At 35.3% G+C, this 12,739-nt stretch overlaps 1 protein-coding gene and 1 pseudogene across 3 annotated transcripts in view; one reads left to right on the top strand and one right to left on the bottom strand.

Annotated features, from left to right (window-relative positions):
- Positions 1–12,739, bottom strand: part of FBXW7 (F-box and WD repeat domain containing 7, E3 ubiquitin protein ligase) — a 253,699-nt gene that overhangs the window by 136,476 nt on the left and 104,484 nt on the right. Inside the window, exon 1 of one of the 3 annotated variants that reach the window (XM_006884472.1) lies at positions 413–462. The exons of the other annotated variants lie outside the window; for them this stretch is intronic. The gene's annotated coding sequence lies outside the window, so the exon portion shown is untranslated. Of the gene's footprint in view, positions 1–412; positions 463–12,739 lie in introns of those variants that run through there. 3 annotated transcript variants of the gene reach the window in all.
- Positions 4,539–12,739, top strand: part of LOC102867662 — a 112,676-nt pseudogene continuing 104,475 nt past the window's right edge.

Here is a 12,739-nt window from a genome sequence, read left to right as displayed (position 1 = left end):
AAGACAAATACAAAAATCACACACTAAATGTACTTATTTTAATATTCTTGAAATAATTTTAGCATAAAGCTTTACAGTTCAATTAGTTGTGTTGACCAACAAAATATAATTTAACAAACAAATAATTTTGGGCCGATACCTCATAAACTCTATCTTTTGTGAAACACATACAAAATGTTCTAGTACTCCTTAAGTCCAGGAAACACTGAAGTAAGCCAATTGAAAAGGTTTCTTTTATTCTAGGAATCCCAGATATTGCAGATCACAGACTCTTCAAAGTTTTGTGATAAGAATCAAATAATAATCATGCCTTTCCTTTTTTTTACAACAAACATAAATCAACTCTCAATAAAGAAATAAAACACTTAATTTTTTTTAAAAAAAAAAGAAAGAAAGGAAATAAAGTCCATACCCTCTGACCCAGTAACTCCACTTCGGACAATCTATCCTAATGAAGTAATCCTAAAAATAGAAAGGTTAAAAAAAAGAAGAAAAAAAAAAAGAAGAAGATGATCACTATAGCTTTATCAACAAAAGGAAAAAGAAATATCAAATTTTAGACCAAAATAAATAAAAACCAAATGTCCAATAAAGGAATCAAGAAGATGGTATATTTGGATACAATACAATCCCAAACACGATATTCATAAAAAGTTTTCAAGGAGGCGGATACCTATGAGAGTCTGTATTTAGGGCAAATGTAGAAAGCAGAATGATTTATTAATACCTAAAAAAGATTAATTGGCAATATTGTAAAATATAAACTGCATTTTAGACAGTAGGACTTTAAACTTCGTTTTGAGAACTTTTTTCCAAATGCGTGCATGCACCAAGCATATTTGATTTTTTAAAGACAGGATCTTAGTTTTTATTTAATACAGCATCTTTTCTCATCCTTTTCTGATAATTTTGTAAATGTAAAAACTAATGTTGGCACATATAAAAAGTTTACATAAAGTTCCCTTTAAAACATATTTAATTTAGTTTGCAAGATATTGCCAGATCCAACTTTCCACCACTAGAGGGTGGGCAATCTCCCAAAGGTTCACAGTTCACTATTATTTTTTTAAAAAAAACTTTCTAAGAAATAAATTGTAATTTGGGAGGAGAAAATTCTGAATTCTCAGTACTCCTTGCAGACAAGAGATGTCTGAAAGAGTATTTACCAAAATATTAAATGTAAAAATTAACGCAATATACTTAGACAATTCAATTATCTACTTTGTAACCAACAGTGTGTTAGGTTGTAAAGTAACTGGTTTGAAAGAAAATTTTAGTATTTTCAAATTTTCTGTTATATAATAGAAATTAAATTCATTTTAATGCAAAAAATTCATAAAATGTAAAAACCTATCTAAAACTACATCAGTAATTAAAGATACACTTCTAATTTAAATTACTGAATCTGCTTGTCAATTTAGCTAGTCACTCCTAAATGCCCTTAATACAACAGAAAAGTGTACGTACTACAAAAATTTTTCATTTTAGTTGAAATGCATGTATTTCCATATCAGAATACATATAATATAAATACTTCTTTACCAGCTTTTGAGTATTATGAAAGGATTCATTTCCTCCCCATAAATGTCTTATAAATGATTTTGCATCTCAACAAAACTGAAAATTGTATAGTGAAGGTAACAACCTATCTAAAATTTACCAGTAGTATTTTACTATACTTACTTTAATCCTTATTTATTCATCTAATTCTCTTCTCAGTTCTCTATCCAAATAATATTTTCATGCATTTCAAAGTAAACTACAGTTTAGTGTGACATAAACTGCAAAATTTAAGTTGGCTGAACGGAAAGGCAATACACAATAAAGGGCTGATTAGATACTTTTTCATTAATTAATCAATGGCAATATTACAGCACAATATGTATCGGGGGGAAAACCTTCACTCAAATAATTAATAAACCAAAAAAGGAAAGAGAGAAACAATGTAAACTGTAAATATTAGTAGTCTTTATCCTGAACAGGGATCTCTGATAGCATAGTCCATAAAGAGTTGCACTACTAACCCAAAGGTTATACTTGTCAGTTCAAATCCACCAGCATCTCCACAGGAGAAATATGGGCAACCTCACCTCATGAGATTTACAGCCTTAAAATCTCAATGGGGGTCAGCTATGCATCCTTTCCAAACGGATGATTATGAGTACAGTCCCCTATACACTTCAGTATCTCATTAGCTAGTTTTTAAAATATATTTTATGTTTACACAAAATTTCAATGCAAGCAAAAGCATAAATTTTAAAAGTATTCTTACTGAGCTCCAATTCGTTTTCCTATTTCACAGAAGTATCATATTGGGAAATGCATAAAGATGGAAGAAAGTACATTATTTAAAGCCAGTTAACTGTGGCCCATATTTACAATATAAATAGCTATAAAAGAATATTGTGAACTTGGTCCAAACTGATAAACAAAAAATCAGATCAAAGGACTAAATGCATTGGCTAAAACAAACAAACAACCCCCCACACAATGACACACGTGAAAAATCCATTAACAGTAAAGGAAGTCTAGACCATTTGTGCAGGCTAATAGCTAGTTGTTAGACTGGGGTGGGGAGGTGTAGGATCCCTATATTATAAACATTGTTCTGAATGTACCCTTATCTATTTTGGAAATAGAAAATGAGAGTGAATCCAATTCAACTTATAAACTTAGAATTAAGCTAAATATATTTAAATAAATATATTTAAATGTAGAAGAACTGTCTAAAATAATTTATAAAGCTCCACAGAGAAGTAAAATGAGGCATCCATAGCTAAAAGAAAATAGGCTAATAAATGCATGTTTTTGCTTTTAATACTTCAATTTGCATCTTTTTCAGAAAAAAAAGTTCACATGATTTAGAATTCTAAAGAATCTATAAATACACACATTTCAAAGAGAATTTGGTATCCTAAAGATCAACATAAAATTCAATAGTAGTTTTTTTAGATTTTTAATTCCTAGATGTATAATGTTATAATATACATTCATAGGCAGTTAAAGGTAACTAATGAAATCAAACTTAAATTTCAATAAAACAGAACTGATAACTAGTATATTGTGGTGCTAAATTGCATAATTTCTTTGGCAATGAATATAATTAGCATGAAAATATTTTAAAGTAAAAAACTATATTTATAAATGAAAAATCCTAAAATATTTACATTAAGAATGTGCCATACTTCACCTACCAGAAGTGAAATGCCTCAAGATTACTAACTTAGGTAACACTAAGTAAGAACTTGTTACCCAGCTGTGTTCTCTTTCATGTGCATCAGTCTACAGAACTACAGATTACTCAGTAGTAGTAGATTTTGAAATCTACTTTGTCTTACTTAATGTAATAATCATTCTATACCACTACTTCCTTCTATTTATATGATTCTGTGTCAGGAAATTAGGAGACATATTATATTGGGCAAGTCTGCTGTCAGGGACCTCTCAAAAATGCTCAAGAGCAATGATGTCAGGTTGAGAAGTAAGGTGTTCCTGATTCAGGCCAGTCTTCTCAATCACCCACTAAACATTGGAGAGCTAGATGATGAATAGATCTGATGCCTTTGAGTGTGGTGCTCCATGGAGAAGAGTACTGAATGTCCTATGGACTGGAAAATGAACAAACAGATAAGTCTTGGGGAAACTGCAATCAGATTGTTTCTTGGAGGCAAAGATGGTAAAGCTTCATCTTTTGTACTTTGAAACATGTGCCTAGGCGAGACTATTCCTTTGAAAGGGACCTCATGCTTGGAAAGATGGAGGGTCAGCTAAAGAAACGAAGACCCCCAACAAGATAAACTAACACGATGACTTCAACAATGGGCTCTAATGTTTCAGAGATGATGAGGATGGTGAGGGGATAGGGGAAGGTTCAGCTTGGCTGGCTGTTCACAAAGTCACTATGAGTCCTCCCCAAATCGATGGCACCTAAGAACAACCTTGTGTTTAGTTATGTTGTGTGGACTGAGAAAGGTGTCCAAGTGTGTGGTTTGTGTCAAAGTACAAATGGAGAAGAGTGTGGCAGTCACAGTGGTGTCCTGCTCATTCACCCCTTGAACACAGCCTGCTCTGAGTAATAGAGGTGCTAGAGGGACCCCAGCTAACTTACCTCGGAATCATGTAACACTCACACCTGGTCACGTTTCCTCTGGTTTCTCCAAGCAAAGAACAGAAAGTTTGCAGAAGCAGGAGAGCCAGGATTGTGCTAATAGGTAATTCAGTCTGGGAGTCAGCCTGGACCCATCCCAATAGCCTGGATGAAATTACCACAACTGCAGTTTCAGGCTCTTTCTGCCTACTCATGCTCATTCTTCCTGACTCTTGCACATCAAGTTTTATATTCAAATCTCTCTGAGTACCCAAACTGATACAGAAACCATCTGAACAGTCAAAAACTCCAGTTGCTCAAGAATGTTTAAAGAGTATCTTCTGCTACATAAATAAATCCAATGGACTAGCAGAGGAATTCTCAACAGGATGTAGGAGTCAAAAGGGATCTTTAAGAAAATGGGTCACTTTTCCAGCCTGGTCCCGGAGCTATGGCCCCAGGAAAGAAGGGTGGTGACAAGAAGAAAGGCTGTTCTGACATCAACGAAGTGGTGACCAGAGAGCACACCATCAACATTCATAAGTGCATCCATGGAGAGGGATCTAAGAAGCATGCTCCTTGGGCACTAAAGGAGATCCAGAAATTCGTCATGAAGGAGATGGGAATACCAGATGTTCACATTGACACCAAGCTTAACAAAGCTGTCTGGGCCAAAGGAAGAAGGAATGTCCCATACCGCATCTGTGTACGGTTGTCTAGAAAACGTAATGAGGATGAAGGTTCCCCAAACAAGCTGTATACTGGTTACCTATGTACCTGTCACCATTTTTAAAAATCTACAGACCGTCAATGTGGATGAAAACTAACAGCTGATTGTCAAATAAAGTTATAAAACTGTAAAAAAAAAAAAGAAAAAAGAAAATAGGTCAGAGTTTAGTTAAAGTGATACAAACAATGGTGCCGTAATTAGCCTACTTTTCAGTCTCTAGAAGGTGTAATGAAAAGGTTTCTGACTTCAGAGAACAATAATTTTGGATGTGAGAGATAAATAAGCTTTGGGAAAACATCATGTCACAAAGGGAAAACTTGGTATGTTCCCATTCCTGCTTGGGCTTGAGAGTAAAAAAAAGTGTCAAGTCAAGTCTAAAGGCTAACGGGTAACAATTTGGAGAAGGTGTACAACAAAACTAAACAGATTTTCCTTTTAGCATAAGTTATGACTAGGCAAAGGACTCTTTCATTGACATGTCTGATTGTGAACATTTTACTTGAGAAAAGAAAAGAGCTGCTGTGTCAGCAGATGTTCATGAGTTTTACTGCTCTGCCCCAGGGAATATACTGATATTCAAAGGAAAACAACATCATTATGCTGTAATTCTAGAATTCTCATACAGCTGACCAATCTTTTTGATATTAAAAACATGTATTCAGTTCAGAAATATTCTTATTTCAGTTAGAAATAAAATCTTCACATGCTCACTTAACATTTACTCTGGAATTTGTACAACCAAAAAAGCAAGTCTAAATTCCACAATAAAGACATGTTAATATACAATTCACACAATGGAATACTATGCTGCATTGAAAAACAAGGAATGGGCAAAATGGGTGACCCTGGAAGACATTATGCTGAAATAGCTCAATCACAAAAGAACAAATACTGCATAGGGCCATTGACAGAAGAACAAATACTGCATAGTGCCACTGTTGTAAAGCAGGACTGACACAGAAGTTTGGGGAAAACTAAGAGGGGATAAATTATGTATACTGCATCAAAATAGATTAGGAGAGACCTGCTTAGGAGGAATATATGATTAGATATTATCGTCATAAGTGCCTGAAATGAAAGCTGCATAGTAGAGTGGACTGGGGGAAGGGGAACAGATTGTATAACAATGAAATAATTAATTTTTTTTAACTTTTCAAAGAGAAAAGTGAACTGGGAGGAGGGATGGGCAGAAAGGAAAGTGCACATCTATGAATGAACGGAAATCCAAAGTCTCTGTAAACTTCCATTAAAATAATTTTTTTAAAAAGATATATATAATATACAACATATACATCATTTTTAACATTCAACAATACTGTAATACAGTAAAGAAGTCTTTTTCTTACTGTTAGTCTTACATTTAAAGCAAATCATGTAAGAAATACTTTTTTTTTCAAATTTTGCATTCACTTGTGCCTATATTATTTTTTTATTCATCGTTCACATTATATTTTTATGGTTTTAGTGTTCAACACTGCCAATAAATATTCATGTTGTAAATATTAATTAAAATTCATTTGTTAAGTTTTAAAATCCATTTGTAATTTCAGTAGATACTAAATCTGCTGAACTGACATTAAATTAAATACTATTTTGGCTTGAGCTCGTTTTATGTAAGCAAAATTTTGTGCCTTTTTTAGTTTGTAAAATTATGAAAGATGAAATAGTTATTTCAAGAAAAGTCAATTGAGCTTAAATACTACTGAATTTGTTTGTTTGGGTTTGTTTGTTTGTTTGTTTTGGGTGGGGTTTTTTTTGTTTGTTTGTTTGTTTTGGGTGGGGTTTATGTTTTTTAGGGGTTTTTCCCACTCCACCCCTCACAAAACAAAGTGTATAACTTTTAGTTTTAAATATAAAGGTTGGAATTAACTAATCTTACAAGCTCCATACTTCATACGGACCTCATATAGTAATAATGTGTGGCAAGGCATACTTGGATAAGGCTTTTTTAAAAAAAATAGAAAGTAGTAATTTTAAGAAAGAAAAAAACTAGGGTTTATCTTCTGCCTGTGCTACTTAAATTAGCACAAAAAGCCTAATTCACGTGAATCACACATCAAAAAATGGAGAGTAATAAAATTATCTTATATAAACAGAAACACACAGAAAAAGATCCATTTTCTACTAAAGAGAACACTGAAAATTATGCCATAATTTACTAGTCAAACTAAAGTGGCATGGCCTGTGGGTATAATAATGTTATGCAGAAAATTCTTTAAGAGTTTGTCAAATGTAAAAAGAATAAGAATGGCTAAAAAGAAACATTAGTAATAGGACTTATGAAGTTATATGCACAATATACAAAGCAATATATCATTTTGCATTTTATTGATGCAAAATCTGGATCAAGTAATACAAGATCAGACAAATTCATGGTCTTATACAAAATAATTAATTTGAAATCTTCACAATTGTTAATCAAGCTCATAAAAGACAAGAGAATTATCGCCACATGCAAGATTTAAAAAATGCAATGTACAGTTCTGAATAGGATACTTTTATTATTAGAGACATCTGGACAACTGGGGATACTCAAATGAGACCTGAAGAGCAGCTAACTTCCCAATATTAATGGTCATATCAAGGTTATTAAGGAGAGGGTGCTGATTTATAAAGAAAAGTATACTCAAAAGTTCAGAGGTGATGGTGTATCATGTTGGCAAGTTATTATTAAATGGTTTGGGATAAACAAATTTTTAGGACAGTACTTCTAACTTTTCTCAACATGATTAAAAGGGGCAAGAGGTCTTTACATACACCTGGCTTCCAATACATGTTACAAACTGCTTTTGCTCTATCTCCACATCTGTATTAATACTGAGATTACTATTAAGTCCTAAGAAGTCTACCTCTTAAGTATCTCTATGATCAATCTAATTTCTCAAGATGTTGTTGTTGTAGGATGCCGTCAAGTAATGTACAACTCACACTGACCCTATGAATAACTGATCTGAACACTCTCCTGTCCTGTGCAATTCATATAATCTCTGACACACTTCACGTGGAATACCACAGTCACTAGGGTTTTCGAAGGCCTTTTTTTCCCCCCCGGCCAATCCTGCTATATGGACTGAAGCTCAACATCAAGAAAACAAAGATTCTCAACACTGGACCAATTGGCAGCATCAGGATGGATGGTGAAGAGATTGTGATAGTTAACAGTTTTAGTTTCCTTGGCTCCACAATCAACACTCTTGGTAACAGCAGCCAGGAAATCAAGAGACGAATTGCATTGGAAAAGTTGGCTGTGAGGGACCTCTCAAGAGTACTTAAGAGCAAAGACGTTATAGGCCGGAGACTAAGGTGCACCTGATGCGGGCTACAGTTTTCACAATTATGTTCTATGCATCAGAGAGTTGGACAGTGAATAGGGTTGATAGAACGAGAATTGATGCCTTTGAGCTGTGGTGCTGTTGAAGAGTACTGAATATACCATGGACTGCTAGGAGAACAGGTTTGTCCTAGAAAAGATGAAGTCAGAATGCTCCTTGGAGTCAAGGATTCTGAAGCTTCGTCTGACATACTTTGGGCATGTTGCAAGGAGGGACTGGTCCTTGGAGAGGGACATCATGTTTGGCAGAGTGGAGGGGCGGCGAAGAAGAGGAAGACCTTCAATGAGATGGTTCGATTCTGTGACTGGAGCGGTGGGAATGAGTGCGTTTGAGATGGCTTGGTTGGCACAGGATAGAAGAGCTTTTAGAGCTCTTGTACATAGGGTCGCTATGCGTCTCAAGACTCGATGGCACATAACAACAACAACCTTATCTTTGTTTCCCATACCACTCATTTACCTTGTGTATGCCTCAAATTAAAATCCACTGACACTGAGGTAATTCCAACTGATACTATCTCTACAGGAAAGTGCAGACATACCCCATAAGCTTTCTAAGGCTATAATATCTATTAGAAGAGAAATGTCACATCTTTTTCCTGAAAAGGGGCTAATGGGTTTGAACTGCTAAACAAACTCTGGTTGGTAGCCAAATGATTTTATTTTAATTTAACGATTTAAAGAGGCACCACCAGGGCCTCTTGTGTGTGTGCTGGACATAGAAGATAAGGATTTGTACTGGCAACCCAAAGAAGCATAGTTTGAATTCACCAGCTGCTCCACAAGAAAAAGATGGGCAATCTCCTCCTGTGCAAACTACTGACTCTAAAAACCTGCTGGAGGGTCAGCCATGTGTTGCTGTAACAACAACAAGGCTTTCCAAGTATTTGACATGCCAAATCATTTGATCAAGTGAAGGTGATATATTTAATAGAAAAGGGAGAGCCCACTGGAGGGAATGAAGAGACAGTAAATTTCAAAACATAAATCATTTATTATTTTACCTTAAAATCTAATATCTAAACAAAAAAATCTATCTAATATATAATTATGCACACATGGGAACACATATATGTAAAGAAAAGCACATATACAAATATACACACACCTCAGTTTTTTTTCCCTAAATTGTACATTACCAAATAGTGATCTTCTTTTGTATTCTTCTAGTATTTTATAGACTCTCACATCTCTGTACATAAAAATGGTATTTCCTTTTCTCTACCAGAGGATGACATTTCCTTCTCAACCAGAGGGTGAAAATTCTTTACCTGAGGTCTCTTATACCTATCTAGCTGGAAAAAAAAAAGAGCAAGGGCTATGTGGGGACAGTCATATCTGACCTTACCAACTTCTCAAGAGGAACTATCCCCATCAACAGTAACAACACAAAACTAATTCCACTAGGTTAGATATACCTCTCACATTCCCCTACCTCTCTTCAACTCGTCTCAAACTGCTCTTACTGATTTACTGAGTCCAAAATCCAATGCAATGGTTCACAGACCACACAGAACCATATAGGGAAAGTAAGTCAAAGGTTTATAATCCAGGTAAGTGGTAGAATACAGTCAAGACAGTTTCTGAAAAGTGCTCACGGGCACCTCAGCGTTGAACTCACAGATTAAGGCCCATGTTACAAAGTTCTCAGTCCTTCCAGTATTGGCTCTCCCCATCCCTAGTTGTCCAATGAACTTAGGAAAAAAGTTCTTCACTCTAGTTTCAATAGTGTAGCTGTTTCAAGGTTCCAACTCATGTCGTGTCTCTGATTCTCTGCTGTGGCTGCTACTGCTGTTGTTCCTGGAGCCTTCTTGCTTGCTCTTTTTCTGGTGGTGAGGTTTCTTCTTTCTGCTAGACCCACTCAATTTAATGGCAAGATTAGCTAATCCCCTTGTGGATTAGTGAACCAGCCAATTGTAGATAGGCTAGCATACCCCTATTTGCATATTCCTGCCCATCAACATGGGAAAGTCATGGAAAGCAGTATGAAAAGATAAACTCCTAAATGGCAAAATAACATCACCTCCTCATTTTCTACCCCTTCATGTTATAGAATTGCTGACCTAAGTAAGTATAGGGATTGAATAAAATAACCTTCCCCTTTAAAAAAATAAAAAGGCAGAAAAGTAAATAGAACATTCAGAAGACTTATGAGGAATATAGGCAATTACAAGGAAAGTAGGCAGCAAGAAAATGCAAGATAATTACTACCAGGTTAATGAAAGTATGAGGCTAAAATTTCTGAATCAACTGACTTAATATGCTGTGAGGTAACTCATTTATTAAGGAGTAGAAAGGCCAGAAAAAATGGAAATGTTTGCTATTTTAAGTATCTTGTCTTCCAATTCCATGAAGAAAACATGAAGTGTTTTATTTTTATCCTTATTTTTTAAAGTCTTAACTGACAGCACATATTACATATGACAGATAATGCTTAGCTTTAAAATGTGGGAATACATGCATGTCTATACAAAGACAATTAATAATAGGCTCTTTTCCAAAATCAGGAGACAATAAACTGTCTTTTATCCCTTTATTACTATCCATACATTTTATTACTTCCTATAATATGTAAAGGCACTAACCAATAAATAGGGAGCTCTGGTGGTCTAGTGGTAAGGAATTACACCGTAATGGATAGAATCCACTACTTGCTCTACAGGAAAAAGACAGGTTATCTCCATGCAAGGTAGCACTAGAATATATGAGCCTAAAAGTTTGAACCTACCTAGCGACATCATGAATGATAGGCTAGGAGATCTGTTTCTCTATATTCTCACATCATACATGAAATTAACTAAAAATGGATGCTACTTATCGTTAAAACAAAAAGAAAATATAAATATGACTTTGGTTTTGAATCATGTCTTTTTAAAAAACTTCATTGTATAGTTACTAGGAAATTAAGCATTAAAAACTCTATCAACAGTTACACTGATAAAGATATAATCAGATCTTTTCTATCTGCATTAGTTGTTGTTGGGTGCCATCAAATCAACTATACCTCACAGTGACACTATGAATGATGGATCTGAACCTTGCCCTGTCCTGTGCCATCCTCACCATCTCTACTATGCTCAAGCCCATTACTGCAGTTATTGTATCAATACATCTTGCTGAGGGTCTTCCTCTCTGTTGCTGACAGCCCACCATGCTAAGCATGAGTTATTTTCCCAAACAAAAGAAAGTCTCATTGCACACACAAACACCTCTATGGAGCAGTTCTATTCTGCACACCATGGGTCACCATGAGTTAAGATAAATGTCCACAAATATATTGCTACTAGAATATTTTAGAATTATAGAAGCCTTGTTCAGAATAAGCACTCTGGTGGCTTAACAGCTGTGGAGTCAGGACTTTTGAAAGTAGCTTAGTCATTGCCTAGCATCTCTAGGGATGTGATCTCTAGCTGTCTCAACTGCAGACACATGGTTCACTGTTGATCATTGTCTTCTACATCATCAACAGTTGTGGGGTCAACACAAGAGGGACAGCTGGACAGACTGTGGAGAGACTATGGCAAGGTATAGCCTGATGGAGCCTGGGAGACAGAGCCAGAGTTAAAAAGTTAAGCCTGGTGTATGATTCAAGAAAGAGCTGACTTGTGACTTCTAGGAGACAAAGCTTGTTGGACGACTGAGGATATCAGAGGCTTCTTCTATTTCTGCTGCTGGACTGAGCTTACTTGTTGATTGAGAAGCTATCTGACTTTTCACTTGTTGACTGAGAAGCTGTCTGAACTAAATGAGGAATTGTGTTATGCAGTTAACTAGCTTGGCGCTGCTGTTTACTAAATCTGGATTTTCACTGCATGATACCCTTTGCCTCCTCCACCTACTTCCTTAATAAACTCCACAAATATGAATAAAAGCATAGTCTGTGAATCAATTTACAATGAACATTGGACCCAGTGATTAGCAGAAAAAAGGTGAAGCTGGTAGGGGTGGTGGTGTCTGACCTTGTAGCTATTACTTTGATACTGAGGATACTGATGATGGGTTCAGTTCCCCTTTGCAGAGTTAAGAGGTAGGTCTAGGCCTTCCACACATTACATTTGCTCCTTTTAAAATGTGTTAAATATATTGGAATGCTAACTAAAAGGTGAGTGAGCAATTTGAACCCACGTGGTCACTCTACAGTTGAAAGATAAGAGTCAGTCTGTTGGTGTATAAATTTACAGTCTTAGAAATCCAGTGAGATCATTTTACTCTGTCTTATGGGATAAATTAAGAGTTGAAGGCAAACAATGGAAATGGGTTTGGTAAGATGTTTATTCAGAAAAAACACAAAGACACACACACACACACATGAATATTGGTGATTATAGTATAATGCACACAGTATATATTCATCAACAGAAGATTGGAAAAAATAATAAAAACTCTCTTTGTTTCTTAGATAAAGTGTTGAAAACAACTTTGGTGACTAGCGTTTCCATTAGCTTGAACTTTTCCTTTATTAACAACTAGAACCACTTTAGAAAACCAGAACAGAAGTACAGAAAATATTAGTTTCCCCATTCCTTTAGGAAAGGTAGCAGTTACCCTACACTCCATTAACTCCTGGTATTGAAAAATTAGGACACAGTTC

Source organism: Elephantulus edwardii, unplaced genomic scaffold (assembly GCF_000299155.1).
Source record: "Elephantulus edwardii isolate Elephantulus edwardi_28Jun2011 unplaced genomic scaffold, EleEdw1.0 scaffold00034, whole genome shotgun sequence".
NCBI lineage: Eukaryota > Metazoa > Chordata > Mammalia > Macroscelidea > Macroscelididae > Elephantulus > Elephantulus edwardii.
The sequence above is the reverse complement of the archived record's forward strand: the minus strand, read 5'-3'. Positions and strand labels throughout refer to the sequence as shown.